At 45.4% G+C, this 17,889-nt stretch overlaps 1 protein-coding gene across 1 annotated transcript in view; it reads right to left on the bottom strand.

Annotated features, from left to right (window-relative positions):
- Nucleotides 1–14,839, bottom strand: part of PARP3 (poly(ADP-ribose) polymerase family member 3) — a 143,145-nt gene extending 128,306 nt beyond the window's left edge. Inside the window, exon 1 of the mRNA XM_085625169.1 lies at nt 14,537–14,839. The gene's annotated coding sequence lies outside the window, so the exon portion shown is untranslated. The remainder of the gene's footprint in view (nt 1–14,536) is intronic.
- Between the last annotated feature and the right edge of the window lie 3,050 nt (nt 14,840–17,889).

The following is a 17,889-nucleotide window of genomic DNA, read 5'->3' as shown; positions in this document are numbered from 1 at the left end:
ACCAAGGAGTTCCCAGACTATATAGAGGAGCAAAGCCGAAGGGCAAGTATAACATCCCCCTTCCTGCAAACATCTTAAAACCTTGGACCTAGATGATCAAAGATGTTACAAAATGCAGGACAGCAATCACATTTGCTGCACTGAGTCGCGTGACAAGGAGGAAAAGCACCATATCTACAGAAATATGGGACTCTCTTCCTAGTGGCAACGCACAATCAGGCTGCTGAGTGCATGCACACACATTTGCATCATTTTGCAAGGGCATCTGCATGAGTCTCGATTAGGTTTTGTACTAGAAGGGCACCTTTTCAGTACAAAATACTATGCATAGATTAACTTTAAAACTTGTCCCACTTCAGATGTATGCTGTGCAGTGCAGCACACATGCAAAGAGGGAAACGTTCGGAGAAATAAAAGCATTTCTCCTTTTAATGCCGGTTTCAAAACAGCATTATTCTTGGCACAAAACAATGCCTACTGTTGTAAGTAAATAGGGTTTTTCCATAAAAAAAACATGGGTGGTTGTCTGAGAACGCATATATACACAACACATGCAAAAACCCCTTTGCAGTGCAACACGCATGCCAAGTGGGAACAGTGGGAGAAATAAAAGAATTTCCCCTTTTTAAAGCCTGAAACCCATGCAACACCCTTCTTTACAGAGTAATGCAAAACTGAGGGCTTCTATGCGTTTCTTTGAGGGAACTAAAGTTTTGCGCTGGAAAGTAAATTTTACAAAAACAAAATGCACAGGTTTGCGTCACTTTTGTGACACAAAATCAGCAGAAATGTTTGGTTATCTGGGCCTTGGTGTCTTGCTCTTTCATGTTCATAACAGATAAGTATGAAAGCAGAATCTGTAGTGCGAAATTAAGCACACCAAATTGCACATACTAATTTTTATCAAAAATATAATAGAATCAGTTTAATGCAAGTCAGGTTAAACAGGCTGTGGATGAGATGGTGTAGAAACTTGTAGAAATTCTAACTTTCTTGCAATGACCTACATTGTGGAATAAAATAAACACCTTTGCATGAATATCTCTTCATTGCGGTTCATCTTTTCTTTTTAGAAAAATATATTGAAAGGAATAGCCAGCTCCCATTTTCATTGGTTGAACTTCCTTTTATCCTTCTTCCATTTAGTTGAATGCTGAGGTGGACACGTTGAAGGGAGAGAGAAAATAAGTGAGCTGAGCAACGTTTACCAGAGCGAGGAAGGAAGGGCTGGTCTGCAGCAGGCTCAACTACTTCACCTGCAGGTCAATAGAGATGTTAAGAAACCGGCCCTTAAGGTGGAGGTAGTCAGCGTAAGGCAGGGAGGAAGCAAGGGGCTACAGGGTATAAAAAATAACCCATTAACTTGAACACAATGCTATACACAAGGGTGGAAAAACAAAAAAGCAGAGGAAGAAACATTTTAAACTTAAAGTACTGTACATGCATAATCGCAACAAACGGATGCCTTTAAACATTCAGACTTTCTCGAAGATAAGTGGGGTACCCAAGACCACTCACACATAACACCAAGAGTGCACAGGTCAAAGGTAACACCTGAGGACTCTATGAGATTAGTTCATTACATGGATTGAAGTTGTCCAATTGGAATAAGATAGCGTATCTATTTCACACTTCTGCAAATTCCAGAATACCAAAAAGGTGTTGGCTAAAAAGCACAACTAAATGAAGTCAGCCCTGCATTTTGGGGCCAGTTGGCAGTCCTGACGACCTCCTCACTTAGCTGCAGACATTGGGCAATTGCATCAGGCCTATTTGCTTTCTGCTGCTGGAAATATAAAAATGTTACTCCCAAGGAGAGGGACCCCCGCCCAAGGAACAACAGCGAGCATTGAAAAATACCCTGCCCCTGTTCTTTGTGTTAGTTGTGTTGAGATCCAAAGGGGGGGGGGGTGAGGAACAGTTTCTCTATCTCTTTGATCCAATAAAAAAAAGAAGAGTGATAATAATAGAAATCTGTTATTTGGTAAATGCTCTGAAAAGGACATTTACTATGCAATTATTAGTAGCAATTCATAACAGAAACTTATGGCCAGATGTACATAATTTGCAACATATATTTTTGTGGCAGCTAAATTATTTGGTGAACCGACCTATGCATTCATAGGTTGATTTGCACAATAAGGATTTGGAGTGAGGCACAATCCTACCGACCCCATTAGTCTTCATGAATTCGGTAGCAAATTGTGATTTACTCCAACGGATGGCCATTAGAGGAATGGTGGCCTGCTGTCAGCAGATTACAATGTCTGATCTCGTTTTCAATGTAGCCCCTTTGTCTTGAAAGAAACAGTGCTGCATTGAAAATCTTGTTTATTAAAGTTCCACTGGACCACTTCCCACTCCAAACTTTTTTTTTAAATTCACAACAGGGAAGTGTCTTAAGATGACCACTTCACCTTTGTGAATGGTTTGCAACCACCTTTGAAGAGTTGGTAACCTAAGAATGGTTTGCGACCCAATTATGTACGCAAACAATTGTTACATAGCATTTTTAAATGCGACAGAGATGCTAGACCCACCCCTTCCAAATTTCGATTTGGTATGCATTTCTAAACCCTTCTTTGCGATTTGCCAAGGGAGTGCTTGGCAATCTATTATTTCTGTGATAGTTAACACAGAAATGGCCCTTGTGTTCACTATCCAAATCAAAAACCTTCTGTGAGCCCTTCCTACACTATCCCAAAATGTATACACTTACTCTCACTGCAGGTCCTGCTTCCAGCAGTCTTTACAATCCTACCAACATGTAAACATTTTTAAACAATTCAATGCGAAACCTTCTGTTCCCATCCACTGAACCACTCTTATGTTGCTGTCATTGCTCCCCCCCAAACGAATATTTCTGGCTACAGGCCTGCACATTAATATGGCCGGTACATCTTGCTGTAAACAATCCAAATGCATTTCTATGAATTATAGGCACAAACGTATTCATTATAAGTTCCTAATGCTTTTTAATTTGCTCATGCGAAAAAGGAGTTTACAAACGTAGAGTACGGTTTCTAGGCCTCATTCTGTAAACTCTTGTGAATTCATGAAAGCTTTGAATCTGTTCCAAAGCGAGGTCATTCAACTGTGGGTGCACTTGTTTGACCTTCTTCAAGAAGGAGCCTCCTAATTTTAAAACATGGTGTCTTCAGTGGTTTTACACGGATTCCTCACTATTATGTTTCTGAAAATAAACGATGCCTTAAGAGAAATTTTATTTAAAGTTGTCCTCCAAAAACTGCATAATAGTTTAGCAGAACTACCTTTACCCTTCAACCTTTTTGTTTTCCCCAAAATGCAAATATTTGGATACAATTTTATTTTCAAAAACAAAAATACCAAAAACAAAAAAGTCAATCATCCACAAGGCGAAGAAAACACAGTTGTTTCCTTATATAACCCTGTTAACCTTATACATGGCGGATACATAGCTATCGACTCTCTTTCCTTGTGTTAAACCATACCGACTAGAAGCCTGAATAAATAATAATTTACCTACTAGGCAGGTTTTTTTTTTTTTTTAAATGCTTTCTTTACACATAAAGATACCCGCCAACTCCTATTTTGTCATCATTTTACACCATACAACTACACCTATAAAAACTCCCACATAATCCGTAGGTCGCAGCACACCCCTTTCCTCAGCCTAACAGGATGGACCCCATGATGTAGCATGCCAGCATGGGGCAACTGTATGTTTTTTCACCTTGTGGAGATTTCGTTCATAGGAATCGGATTGGCTTCTTCTGTTTTTGGTACATATTGGTAGGAGGACGAGCCATTGTGTCCCTCTATTTCCCCTTTATTTTTGATAATTCAATATTATTTTGACTACAATAGACAATATAGCATCCATTCTTCTGTATGTATCTGCATGCAAGGGGGCATTATGAGAAAATTTTAAATAGCCACAAAAATGTACATTTTGCAAAGAGTCTAAGCGATTTGATACGGTTTGTTCCCCACAGCTTTTGCCCCAATAGATAAGTCTTTGTATTAATAAACCATACATAAAATTTGGAACATCTTATATTTATGGGTTTTTATCTTACCTGGAGACATTCCTCTTTCCCACAGCCATACTGCGGTACTGTAACCTGGCAGACAAAACGTTTCTTGATGCTGGAAATCTGGACTTATTATCCAGTGAACAAACTAGACCTGAAAACTTGTGTTCGACCCCAAACACTGTTCCTGGGCATCGGGCGGTAGGAATTCCATATCCCTGTAGACGCCTTAGTTATCGAAGACTATATTACTCCTATAATTACATCTAAATGCATGTATCTTTTCTTAAATTAACGTGTGGTTAATATAGCCCATTTTCATGGCTCATCAGAGGAAGGTCTTCAATCTTATTTTGTCCTTATGGAGATGTGGCCTCCAGACCAAGACAATATTGCCTGTGAGGCCTTTTCTTGGGGTACTTAGGCAGTCAGTATTTACTCGACAATGTCCTGCCTGGTACACCTACCACTTTGACACAGGAAAAACGGTACTATGGCTCTACAACTGGATAACCCAATTTCTCTCTTCGGTATTTGACTCTCTCTAGCCAGTGAGGCAAACAGTCGAGACAGAAGGTAGAAGAAACTCAGATACTGTATGGCATAGTAAATAACACTCAATACCCGGTCAGTGCCTTAACCGCAAAGAACAGAAATGTTAAAAAGCAGATACACAAAGAAAACAAGGTGCCTTTCGATCTCTCCACAAGTAACAGCAACAAAGCTTTGTACAGGTTTCCCAGGTTTAGGACTGCAGGGAAAGTAGCAACACAGCACTGGGTCCAGTTCTGTTGAGAGGTCTTCTCCTACACACCTGTTCAGGTCTCCTTGATGTTCAGATGATCTAACAAGTACTGTCCAAGGAGGCCTAAACATATCATTTTGACGTAACGAAGACAGGAAGACAGAAATAGAAAGAGGTCTACCTTATTTGAAAATTAAAATAGTACTCCGATCGTGGATTATAGCATCTTCCTGATGTTCTCCAGTTTTTCCAAGCAATGAATTAAACGTTCACAGATCACTCCTGCTTATACTGGTTTCAGGATTGTAGGTGGGAGTCGGCATCTGCTAAAGTTGCTTTAGGAAGCGGCACACATAAAGGAAGTAGGTATGAGTGTCCATGAAATATGAATTTGCAGTCATCCTGCAAGAGGCAGTACGGTCTAGGGTGAGGGGCCTTACTCCGGAACAGTGGTACACTTTCATCATAAGAGCACATCTCGGACGATAGCGAAGAAAGTAAAACGAAGATGGTGCACCTCCAACCGACTTGGGTGAATGTAACAAACAAGCATTGTCAAAGCCAACATGTCTCACATTTTCAACATATTTATTGCCTTTCCCAATGTTTTTTATCAATGCCGTTCAGCATCAGCAAAAGAGAACATCGGCATGCAGAGCTGCTAAAATCTTCCAGCTTACTGGAAACATCTTATCAACAACTTATCGGAAGCCGTTAGATACAGCTGCACAATCCGGATCCAAGATTAGTCTACCCATTTAGGATTTTAATCTGTGATCAGCAGTTTACATACACCTACACAGCTCTTTTTCGTCTGCATTAAATGATTAAGCAATCTTATTATCCAGACACCTGACCACCATGATATGATTTTGATAAAAATTTACATCACTTTACTGTTAAAGAAAAAGGCACTTTTGATATGACTGTAAAACACCCAGAAAGAAAATAATGCTCAAAACCACACTACACTATTATTGTGACTCGTGGGACATCCCAGAATCTAAGTGTGGGCAAATAAAAATACTTTCCATCACATTCTCTTAAGTGGAAAGAGTTCAGCCCACATACAAACCTCAAACCAGCCAAAATTACAAATGTGCAAAGTCAAGTGAAAATGAAAGACATTAATTTGCATACCGTCTGATGGCACCTCGGGTCTCAAACACTGAATGTTAGTCACACACCTTGCAGCATTCTAACCCTTGGACATTTTAAGGACATTTACTTTAATGGACTATAACACGAAACAATTGCCATTTTTCTTATAAAATACCTTTTGGATCAAAATCCAGAAATCTCATTTCTACAGACTCTCTGATATTTGCGTCTCTGAGGGCTAGCTCTCCATCCAAAGAAGGGGCCGTACTCAGACTGGCATTTCAGGGAAAAGTTGGTTGACGGACTGGCCAGGTTGACAAACCGGTTTGTACAAAATGCCAAGTGCATAAGATAGAAGATGTACAAGTTGTCTCCGGTTTCGGGTTTTTCCGTCATTCTTTTGTTTAGTCAAAGTAATCGTTCAGGTTAAATTGATCTTTTGTTGGGCATTACAAACGTCAGTAAAGATGGGGAAGCTCCTGACCACTGCACAGTTGAACTTGTAGTTACCAGTTACCTTTATGAACCTCCGTAATGCAAGGTGTGCATTTCCAAGTATGACCCCCCCCCCGAACACAGAGGCGAATTGTATAGCATCTATCTTGCTCATCATGAAAAAAATCTGAAGCCTACTTTACTTGAAGACATTTTTCATACCTTAAGTCATGTATATTTTTGATATATTTATGTGTGCTTATTTTTGATTTTTTAAAGTAGTCTTTTTCAGCATGTTACAGATTAGAAGGCTTTTAGAAGTCCTTTTTTTTGCTTGATATATATTTCTGTTTTTTTTAAGTAAACAAACCTTGGTTCACAGGCCCAGATCTGTTACGGTCCATACATTCCGAGCTCCTTCCTTTATCTAAACTTCGACCCACCCTTTCTACTGTACTGGTTGTGACACCGGCCTCTCTCTTTGTACAACCGTCTCTGATAATCGAAGTCAGGTTTCCGCTTCATACCGGTCCCTAACAACACTAAATGAAGGGTGGAGTGGTCTACTTTTTTTAATTTAATTTATTTTTATTATTCAGCTCGGAGATCCTGCGAGGGAGACTTAGAATGGACCCAGGCCGGGAAGGCGAAGCTGGACCAATAAGGGCCTGGGTAGAACGCCCTCCGGAGGCGGGAGCCCCGCCCTCTGCCCACAGCAACATGCCGGCCAACACGACCGGCCAGCACGACGGGGGGCCAGGATCGGATTGGCCCTAATTTAAACAAGGCAAGCTCCTTCCCCCCCCAATGAGGGGGCGAGGGAGGAAATGGGAGGAAATGCGAGGAGGAGGATAAGAAGCGGCAACGGCCCGAAGAAAACACATTTCCCTCCCTCGCATGAAGAACTAAAGGAATGAAGTCGTGAGCATACCTGGAGGCGACCATCCCCCCGTTTTTGGCGCCAAGAAACCAGCGCTTCAAAGTCTCGGGAGGCTCCAGCGACGTTCCATCCCACGCTGGCCAAGAGACGGCGTCTTCAGGAGCGACGGGGGAGATCGTGAGCGACAGAAGGGGGCCCGGGCGTCGGCCTCCCTCCCCAAAGGCAGCGCCGGCAGCGGGCTTTCACAACGCTGTGTCTCAAGGAAGCGAATCAGCTGGCCGCCAAGTACCGCCGGACGACTCGGTGCCGGAAACGTACGGGAGATACGGAGCCGCCTCCGCCGTGAGCAGCACAAGCCGAGAGGCGTAAGCGGGGGCCTTCAAGTGGCGACAGACACTGCCTGCTTTCCAGAGTAGTACCCTGGAGGCAGGAAGTACGAAGGGAACAACGGCGTCGAGGGAAAACGGAAAGGAAGGCCACGCCATCGCACAGAGGGCAGAGAAAGAAAGGAATGCCCGGGAAGCTGACCGACGTGACCGGAGAGGAGGACGACGCAAGGACGCTGTGTGGCGTTTCGCGCCTTTGGTCGGAAAGAAGAGATGCGGATTTTGATGGAGCAAGCAGCTGGCGTAGGATCACGGCAGTACACGAACCACGCGGGGGTCGGTGCGGGCGGCTGTGCCCCCGAGCGGAGGAAGACGGGTGCGGGCGTCAGTGCCCCCATAGCGAGCCCGGAATCAAATCAAAAGAAAAAGGTAAGGAGCGGGGCTGCGCGAATTAGGGGTACGGCCGACTCAATTGGGAAGAAAGTGCTGCGGCCAGCCTACTAACAATCGCGGAGCATCCCAGCCCAGCATTGATCACAGAAAGAAGGTAACCTTACGGTGGGGGGTCAACCGAGAAAGGGCGGAACAGGGTTCGAGCCCGGTAGACAGTCCAGAGCCTTCGCGACCTGGGTCCAATCGCTGTTAACTGCTCGGGGAAGAAGACAGGGCCGGCTGGAGTGCTGGCGCGCCCTGGGCAACAATGTTTGTTGGGCCTCCGACACGGATCCTCTCAATAGCACCCTGTAACAATAAGGTGTAGATCCGTATATAGGGAATGATACAGGAGCCACAGGTCTGAGAGTGTGGAAGTCACATGGCACCCATAGCGGTAGGCGGTATAGTTTAAGAGTGAGTGGCGGGAGTAGCACGAACGCGGCGTCGGAAAAGAAACAGCATAATGGGGAGTTTTCTTTAATAATAGGGATCGATTTCTAGCCAAAGTAAAACTTGTTTGCGGCATTAATTATTGTGCGGATGTATAGTTTGCGGTTGATATGCAGTTCCGGGACGAAAGTCAATAGCTCACTATTCTATATCGGGACCTTTAAGTTATAAATGGCAAATAACAAGAGAGGTCTTTTTGAAAGCAGTTATCTGCTGAGCTGTTCTGCATCATATGCAGGCGGTAATATACTGGGTACGCGTCCGTTGCACATTAAATCCCTGCCCTTCTTCCCGCCCGGTTCTTCCCGCCGAATTTGGAATGGCGACGTGGGCAAGCGGTCCTAAGTCCAAGGCAGGCCCTCCCATCAGAGCGGGTCTCTGCTGCTCACTGGTCTTACTGCTGGAGTAAAACTACTTCTGCCTCAAGCACTCGAAGGTTCTGTGAGGCGAAGCAGAGGCAGGCATGAGAAAGGATCCGGGTAGACCTCAAGGGGCACCGCATCAGCAGGGGTAATTCATAACCCTGCTATTTCTTCGATGTATAGGATGGTTCTTCCGTGAATATAGCGCGTGGGGATGCTGCGTCCCCCATAAGCAAGTTCGGTACCTCAAATTCAGCCATTGCTATCATCTCGCTAAAGGAACTCCTTTGATGTAACTATAATCGTCGTTTAAGCACACTATTTACTTCTGTTTTTTAAGTGGAAAATCCAGATAGATGCATTTAAAAACTGCTCTCCGTGACTGTGAATACTGAGGTTGCAAGTGCACAAATAGGAACAATGAGGCATGCGCTGTGACTGGACTCTAGGACACTGAACTCCAGGAAGTGATGAACTCTCCAACTGAGCTCTCATCACCTCCATTCATAGTTTGGTGTCATGCCCAATTAACAAGTTTGTTGCTGAGGTGCTAATCCCTCCCCCTCTAACACCGAGTTGGCAGGTATGCAGATACACGGATAGTGTTGAGTCTCAGTTACTTAGCAACGCTGCTGCGTATCCAGACCATCAGGCCAAACTGAGAGTTGTATTTTCAAAACCGGCATTTTAGATCAGTTCTGAAGAACATTCAGGGCTCTTTATTTGTGGAGCAGATTTCATGCCCACTGGATTAAAAATGGATCACCTATTTGGAAGGGCAATAAGTAATTATTTGTAAATGATTCGATGAAATAGGGCACACATGGAAACTTGACAGAGCCAGGTCAGCCTTTCCAACTTTTGACTCTGATAAATCGATTACCATTAAATTATCTTATAGTAACATTCGCGAATTTGGTTGTTAGAAACTGTGGTTTAAGGGAAGTATAAGAAGTTATTATTATTAGTTATTCTTTTTCAATAAGAGGGAGAACCGCAACTTCATAAAAAGCGTGGTTCTCTACAAAAATTCAAAACACTAAAAAGAAATGGATAAGGTGACGTAGATAAGGTGTCATGGATTTAAAACAAATCTAGGCGAGATAGCGTACACAAGTAGTGAGATAAATTAAGGGCAGGATAGAAGCGTTATATAAAGTGCAGCGCATTATTTGCAGTTGTTATTCTTTGCTCGTTTTGTCCAAGCGCAGTAATTCCAAAGTATGCCATCAGTGAACAATGTCTACATCACAGTTGTATTTCAACATTGTATTCTGAAGCCTGCCTTGCACGTAGACGTCATTTTGCTGGCAAATGGAAGCAATGTGCACAGAAAGATACCTTAATCATGCTGAATAGTCGAGATTAGGGAAGACGTAAATCTCTTTACAGCCACCTAACCACTGAGTATAATGAGGCGAAGCATAAAACAGACCTATTGTGCCTTTTTAGAATTCGAGCCACCTGAAAAATCTGATTTTCGGGTAACCGGCCTCTTTGATTGCTGCTCGTTGCAATCCTTACTTTTTAAGGTACACCCTAAGGGAGAAAGCACAGGAGACAGCATGATGTGGTGATTGCCGTTTAACTCTCCTCTAGGATTACTGTTTGGCTGATTTGAGAACCCAGGGTGCCAGTGGGAAACTGCAAAGGCTTGAAATGTTTCTGCATTACTTGTAATCCCAACACAACTGCTAACCTGCACTGGAGATTATGATTAATTTATAAGGAGGGTCTAAGCCTGTTGATGACTGCCCTCTACTTTTACGCTGGGGTTGTCAGTTCGAAACCTGCAAACACACCATTTCACCCCTCTTTGGTGTTAAAAGATAAGAAGGCACCGATTCACTTCAGGACGAAGTACTGAAATAAAATAACAAGCCAGGAATGACGGGGCTCTGCAAGGACCTTGCTACATCTTAAATTCAGTGCTTAATTTGAGCCGGGTTTTTCCGGTGCTCAGCACCGGCAGATAATTGGTGTCCGGTGCTTGGCACCGGCACCTAATGGTCAACACCAAACTTGGAGCAGTCCGCCACATGGTGCCGCCGCTTATCTAATCTAGAGTTGAATAGAACAACGGTAATTTGGGACTACAATATACATTAAAAATTTTAATAATTGCCTCCCCACCCATTCCTTTAGCTTTGGGGACCTGGAATAATATGAACTGTCGCATTTACATGCGAGAGAGATGGTTAGTAGTTGTTTTGGCAGCGCTAACAAGGGCGATGGGTGGCTCAAGCTGCAGTGGCCTCCTGGCCAGAGCCATAGCACTTAATATTTCACAAATTAAGCACTGCCTAAAGTCATTAGCCTCAAACATTTATCAGCACTGCAGCTGCAAGAAGGCTAGCAACTGGTAAGCAGATAAGCGATTTAGCTAAAGTTAATAAATCAACAATAAGCTTGTGCTGCCAGAGCCACTCCTTCACCATTCTTGCTAAAAAAAAAAAAAAAAAAAAAAAAAAAAAAAAGCACAACGGGAAACCACAAAGCAGCATTGGCAAAGCCAATGACTCTCAGCTATGTATGGGCTATTGGGTTTCTAACGTATTTCTGCCATGTTGTACAGCAGCACGGCTGTTGTACAGCATGGCTGAAAGAAAGGGAACAAGCATTTGCAAGGCAACAGGTCTCGCATTTGCAGAGTTTAAGCTACTGGCATTGGGGATGTCTGCCTTTTATTTATCTGTTTTGCTAATTAGCACATGTATGGAAGGCATGGTCGTTTTCAATTCGCCCAGATTCGAACTAAAAAACGGCAAGTGAAAACAAGCGCACTAAAATAACTAATACATACATATGCTGCTGAACTCTTTGGATCGCCTAGGAGGTGGAATTCTTAAGATATTAACAACACGTGGGAGGCCTAGAGCAGGGGGTTTTTCTCTCGAGGAAGAGGGCGAAGGGGGAAGGGGGGGAGCTCCCTCCGATCGAAGAACCGTAGGTAGCGTGGCGGGACAAGCACGAGGAAGCCAGTAGAAAGAGAAATGTACTAGAAGATAGATAGAAGACTCTCCCAGTGTCCTTGAGATGCCTCACGGCAGGGGCACCGAGGGAACCAAGGGGCGGCGTGCCGCCATAAAAAGAAGAAAGGTGATGCTCCCGCAGGACCCTTGGGATGCCTCACGGCAGGGGTACCTAGGGAGAAGATGGCAAGGACTCAGCCTCAGGAAAGGTAGAGTAGATGCCCAAGTAAGGTCCTTGGGATGCCTTAGACGGCAGGGATCCCTTGGGAAAAGGGAGGGCCCCACAAAAGGTTTACAGGGCGAGCGGGACGGCACTTGCAGCCCGGGTAGGTCCAGACGGACCCCCTCCAAATTGGTAGCAAGCTGAAGCCTAGACCCGCAAATCGGAAACCCAGAGAAAAAAGGGGCCCCTCCCCTCCCAGGAAATGAAATAGAGGAAGCTGGGTCCATAATGCAAGAGAAAGAATTTGCAAAGGACTATAGATGAAAAGAAACGACATGTACAACATGGGCAGCAAATGACGCAATGACCACGAACCTTTGAAATGGAGAACAAAATGTATTGTATGTAAGAAATTAAATATTGACGTGATAAATAAACTGCGACCTTTTCAGGCACCAAAGAAAGTTGTCAGTGGTGATTCTAAGGTAAAGGTGCGCAGCGATGGTAACAGTGGAGGAAGCGGGACGACTAGACGCCTGGAGGGGGTTTGGACCCAGGCCGGGAAGGCGAAGCTGGACCAATAAGGGCCTGGGTAGAACGCCCTCCGGAGGCGGGAGCCCCGCCCTCTGCCCACAGCAACATGCCGGCCAACACGACCGGCCAGCACGACGGGGGGCCAGGATCGGATTGGCCCTAATTTAAACAAGGCAAGCTCCTTCCCCCCCCAATGAGGGGGCGAGGGAGGAAATGGGAGGAAATGCGAGGAGGAGGATAAGAAGCGGCAACGGCCCGAAGAAAACACATTTCCCTCCCTCGCAGGAAGAACTAAAGGAATCCCACCCACCCACACCTGGAGCACGGGCGTCGCAGCCGTAAGGGGAACATGGGTAGCGGGACAAGCACGAGGAAGCCAGTAGAAAGAGAAATGTACTAGAAGATAGATAGAAGACTCTCCCAGTGTCCTTGAGATGCCTCACGGCAGGGGCACCGAGGGAACCAAGGGGCGGCGTGCCGCCATAAAAAGAAGAAAGGTGATGCTCCCGCAGGACCCTTGGGATGCCTCACGGCAGGGGTACCTAGGGAGAAGATGGCAAGGACTCAGCCTCAGGAAAGGTAGAGTAGATGCCCAAGTAAGGTCCTTGGGATGCCTTAGACGGCAGGGATCCCTTGGGAAAAGGGAGGGCCCCACAAAAGGTTTACAGGGCGAGCGGGACGGCACTTGCAGCCCGGGTAGGTCCAGACGGACCCCCTCCAAATTGGTAGCAAGCTGAAGCCTAGACCCGCAAATCGGAAACCCAGAGAAAAAAGGGGCCCCTCCCCTCCCAGGAAATGAAATAGAGGAAGCTGGGTCCATAATGCAAGAGAAAGAATTTGCAAAGGACTATAGATGAAAAGAAACGACATGTACAACATGGGCAGCAAATGACGCAATGACCACGAACCTTTGAAATGGAGAACAAAATGTATTGTATGTAAGAAATTAAATATTGACGTGATAAATAAACTGCGACCTTTTCAGGCACCAAAGAAAGTTGTCAGTGGTGATTCTAAGGTAAAGGTGCGCAGCGATGGTAACAGTGGAGGAAGCGGGACGACTAGACGCCTGGAGGGGGTTAGGCTTTTAACCAGTGACCCGTGTTTGCTGTGCGCTCCCGAGGGCGTGGCGCCTGTCCTCCGTGCACCTGTCAACTTGCAGCCGTTGCCGCACTTTTAGACCAGCAGGCTTTCAACCAGGAAATACCACAGGTAAAAGAACAATAAATACTTCAACCGTCCCAACCGAACTCGCTCATAGAACTGTGTTAGTAAGAAAATATAGGCCTCGTCTCGTTTTACTTTCTGGATCACAAACCCAGAACAGGGGAGCAATTTGAGATGTCCCGTCGCGGTTTCCTTGGTTTGTACTTCAGGGGATTTCTTAAACAACTCCAATAGAATAGTTTGGAGCATTGTCTCTGTTTATTCCTCACAAACACTGCTTAAAAAGGTGTTGGGAAAAGACCAGTCCTGTGTCAACAACCGGGAATAAAACACCACAGGAACCAGGGCGGAGTGGGTGGCAACACCCTCTATGTCTATGGTGTAGCTGTACACCTCACCCTTGCCCTCTGCCCCCTTCCTCCCCCCGACAAACACCCACGGAGTCTAGTACAAACACAGACTCTTTTTATCCAAAGAGGTCTGACACGACAGGATGCCAAGCTGCGCGAGCAAGCACTTCCCAGCACACTCTTCTTCGATTGGTGCATGCTGGCAGCTTAAACCATACTACGAACAGCACACTTGCGAGATTTCCTGACACACAGATGCCTCCGAGAGACCGGCGGGGTTGGGATTGAGTCAGTTACACACCACAGCCAGCCCGCCTCTACCCCACTTTTCAACAGCTGAAAACACCGATCAGAGAAGCTTGAATGCAGCATTAACTCCAGCTCCCCCTCCCGCTGGCACACTAGTTATGGGACATTTCCTTCAACGAGAAAGTGGAAAACTTGTACACTTTTGTAACCGAAGTGCTACGCATTGTTGAAAAAGCCTGGCGTCGGCGGCACCTTATTTATATTTTATAGATCTCCATGACAAATGAATGGAACAGCAGGCAGAGTATGAGAAGGAAATGAAACAGGGAGAGGCGCAAGGAAATGACTCACCGGTCTGAAACTCCGTTACAAAGACTCGCTCGCGCCAAGCCCGGGAAGCCGGCTGCTGCCGTCTGCGTCTGACAGGCCGATGGAGCCGCAGGAGACGGGAAAGCAGCTCGTCGCAGTATAATCAGGGCAAGTCTGTGCAAGCCTCTTTGCGGACGGAGTGACTCCCTCCTCCCTTCCTTGCTCCTCCTTCCGGTACTAGGCAGGCTGACCTACCCTCCTCCCACTCCCACTCTGTTCTTTTACTCCCTCCTGTCTTCTCACTCACAGTACGGTCTTCTTACAGTGCACGTCCCGTGTCTTCCTAGTCCCACCCCCGCGGCCTGTCCACTGGCTGTTCAATACAAAAATACTTTATTGGCAACATAAACGGAACAAGCATTGCTGAAGTACATACGTAATGCAAAGTACTGAAATTGGAGAAAAAAAACCTCTAAATTAAATTAGTGTTCAAGGTGTGACAACGTAAAAGGGATCGAATGTTGCAAAGGCTGCATGTTAAAATAGTTTATGGGGTTAAGGTACCTGCTGCAGAGATAGTTGTGCCCCCAGCAAATCTCAGGGGATAACAATGGTAAGATAACGCTAGTGGTTAATGCGCTTGTTAGTGAGTGGTAACAGTTTTGCCTCATGAGGTAGCAGAGAGGGTTAATGTGATTGCTGCAGAGCACATTGGGTAACATACAGATCACATATTTTAGGTGGAAGCCTTACCTAGGACATCTTGTGGGCATTCTGCTGAAAGCTTCCCTGGGAATGCATTTTGCCTATTGCTTACTATTGGCTTTGTGGTTTGTAACTCAGTTGATTGTTGCTTTCTATTTGCTGGCTTTAAGCTGTCTAGCTTGAGTTCATCCCTCCCATGGACCATCCCTTGTTTAGTGTATCCTTCTGAGTACACACTTTCTGTAAACAGGCCTTTAAATCTTGTTCTTGTGACATTTGGTGTGCATTCAAAGGCAGAGGTCAAATGTCAGACACAGTCTTCCAGAAAGCCTGGTGTTTACTTTTCTTTCTCTGACTTGAAAGTGAGATAATTTATGTGACAGTCCGTGAGTACCCATGCCAAAGGAGAGGCTGTAGGATGTTATGTTTTCTAGCACACAACAAACATGAACTGTGCTTATAATTTCTGAATTTATCAGAATTAGTTAAGTACAAATGAAGCACTTGTTTTTGAAATTCTGAACTGTGGTAGAAACAAATATTTGAATACAATCAAAACGCATCAATACACTAGATGATGACATTTCCGCACATTATCAATTGTGTGCAGTAAAACTGTATGTCGGTGCAAATGTAATGGTCATTTCAATTGAAAATGTGTTGTCTGTAATGGCAGGTAGCTACCACACCATGCATACTCCACACTACGCCACTCTACTTTACATCACTCCACTCTACTCCACTCTCTGCCCTTCCATACTATGCCATGCCACTCCACTCTAAGCCCCTCCACTCTATGACACGTCATGCCACTCACTCCAATCTACCTCACCCCACTTAACTACAATCTGCCTAAATCTACCCCACTCCAATCTATCCCACTCCGCTCCAATCTACCCCACCACAATCAACTCCACTCCAATTTACCCCACTCCACTCAATCTACCCCAAGCTCCCCCACTCCACTCGACCCTTCTCCACTCAATCAATATAACCCAATTTCCCCAATCCACCCCACTCTAATCTACCCCACCCACTACACTCCACCTCAATCTGCCCCACCTCACTCCATTCCACCCCAATCTACTCCACTCCAGTCTACCTCACCCCACTCCAATCTACCCCATTCCACTCCACTTCAGTCTTCCCCAATCTAGCATACTCCACTCTACCGCAAACCGCAATCTAACCCACTTCACTCCACTGTACCCCAGTCTACCCTACTCCACTCCAATCTTTCCCAATCCACTCCACTACAATCCAATCTACCCCATTCCACTCCACTACAATCGACCCCACTTCACTACAGTCTATCCCACTCCACCTCATTCTACCCCACTCCACTCAAATCTAGCCCAATCGACCCCACTCCACTCCTGTAAGGAAACAAGCTTTTTGCAGGTTTACCCCCTGACTTTTTGTCCCCATTTTGACTACTAGGTACTGGTGTATTGGCTCTGAAATGCCTTGAGCCCTGCTAAACAGGACTCAGTGCATGTGCTCTGACCCTAAAATGGTGCATGTTTAATTGGCTTATCCTCAATTCACATAGCCTAACTTTCTTGTAAGTCCTAGTATATGGTGCCAGGGGTACCCAGCACCTGCAAGTTAGAGTGTCCCCCAGTAACTGCAGCACGTATTGTGCCACCCAGAGAGGGACACAGTAAAACATTGTCCCAGCGTGCCACTGCAGACTGGAAGGGCAGTTTAAAACTGCTAACTGGACTTTGCCATTTAAAGCAATGTGAAAGCCCAAACCTCCCTTTTAGTGTATGCAAGTACCCCTATGGCAGGTCTAAAAGCCCAAAGTCAGGGAGCTGCATGTTATAAAGTGGAACAGGTACTTTTACATGTTCCAGCAGTAAAAATCATAAATTGTCATTTTTACTGTGGAAAGGCTAGTAGCCTCACTGGCAAGTAAAGTCTTACAGGCTAGCACCCCAGCCCTGTTAACGTTTGAATGGGACTACTAATGTTTGTGCTGCTTGGTATCAAAAGAATCAGAGCATTAAATCTGAGTTAATGGGAAAATCAAATTTAAAGGCACAGGTGGGCAAAGGAAAGCTTTAGAAGTTGCCCAAGGTTTCCAGTGCCCGTTTTCTGATGTAAACGGGGCTCGTCCTGCAGAAAGCTTTTTGCCCTCCTGGGGAGACTTGCTAACAACTCCCAGAAAAGAACACAATAGGAGCATGCATGGGGGAAGAGCGATACGCCCACTCCGCTCCTCCATGAAGTTTTGGAAATCCCTACTTCTGTCAGTGGCCGGTAGAGTGGCTCTTCTGAAGATGGTGGCGTTGCCATGCTTGCTATACTTCTTTGGGACCCTCCCAGTTTGAATACTCCGAGTGATATTTAGATATCTTCACTCGCTGATAGTATCGTTCATATGGGGAGCAGGTCGGAGAAGAGTGGCACTGGCTACGATGCAGCGCTCAACAGCAACAGAAGGATTGGCAGTTCCTGATTTTGAAACATACTATTTGGCAGCACAACTTAACTGGCTGATTCAGTGGCTGGCCACAAGGAGGAATCCGGATAGGCCTCGGCACCCATTTGCACCGAATTTCCCGGTCTTAGCACATATATATTACTGTGCGTACAGATGGGACTTATAGGGGGCACCACAGAAACCAAGGTGGTGACCAGATGCTGGACTAGGTATCTGAGGCAGACTTGTTGGAGAGTCCCTT

Source organism: Triturus cristatus, chromosome 9 (genome assembly GCF_964204655.1).
Source record: "Triturus cristatus chromosome 9, aTriCri1.1, whole genome shotgun sequence".
NCBI classification, from domain to species: Eukaryota; Metazoa; Chordata; class Amphibia; order Caudata; family Salamandridae; genus Triturus; species Triturus cristatus.
This window is presented reverse-complemented; position numbering and strand designations above follow the sequence as displayed.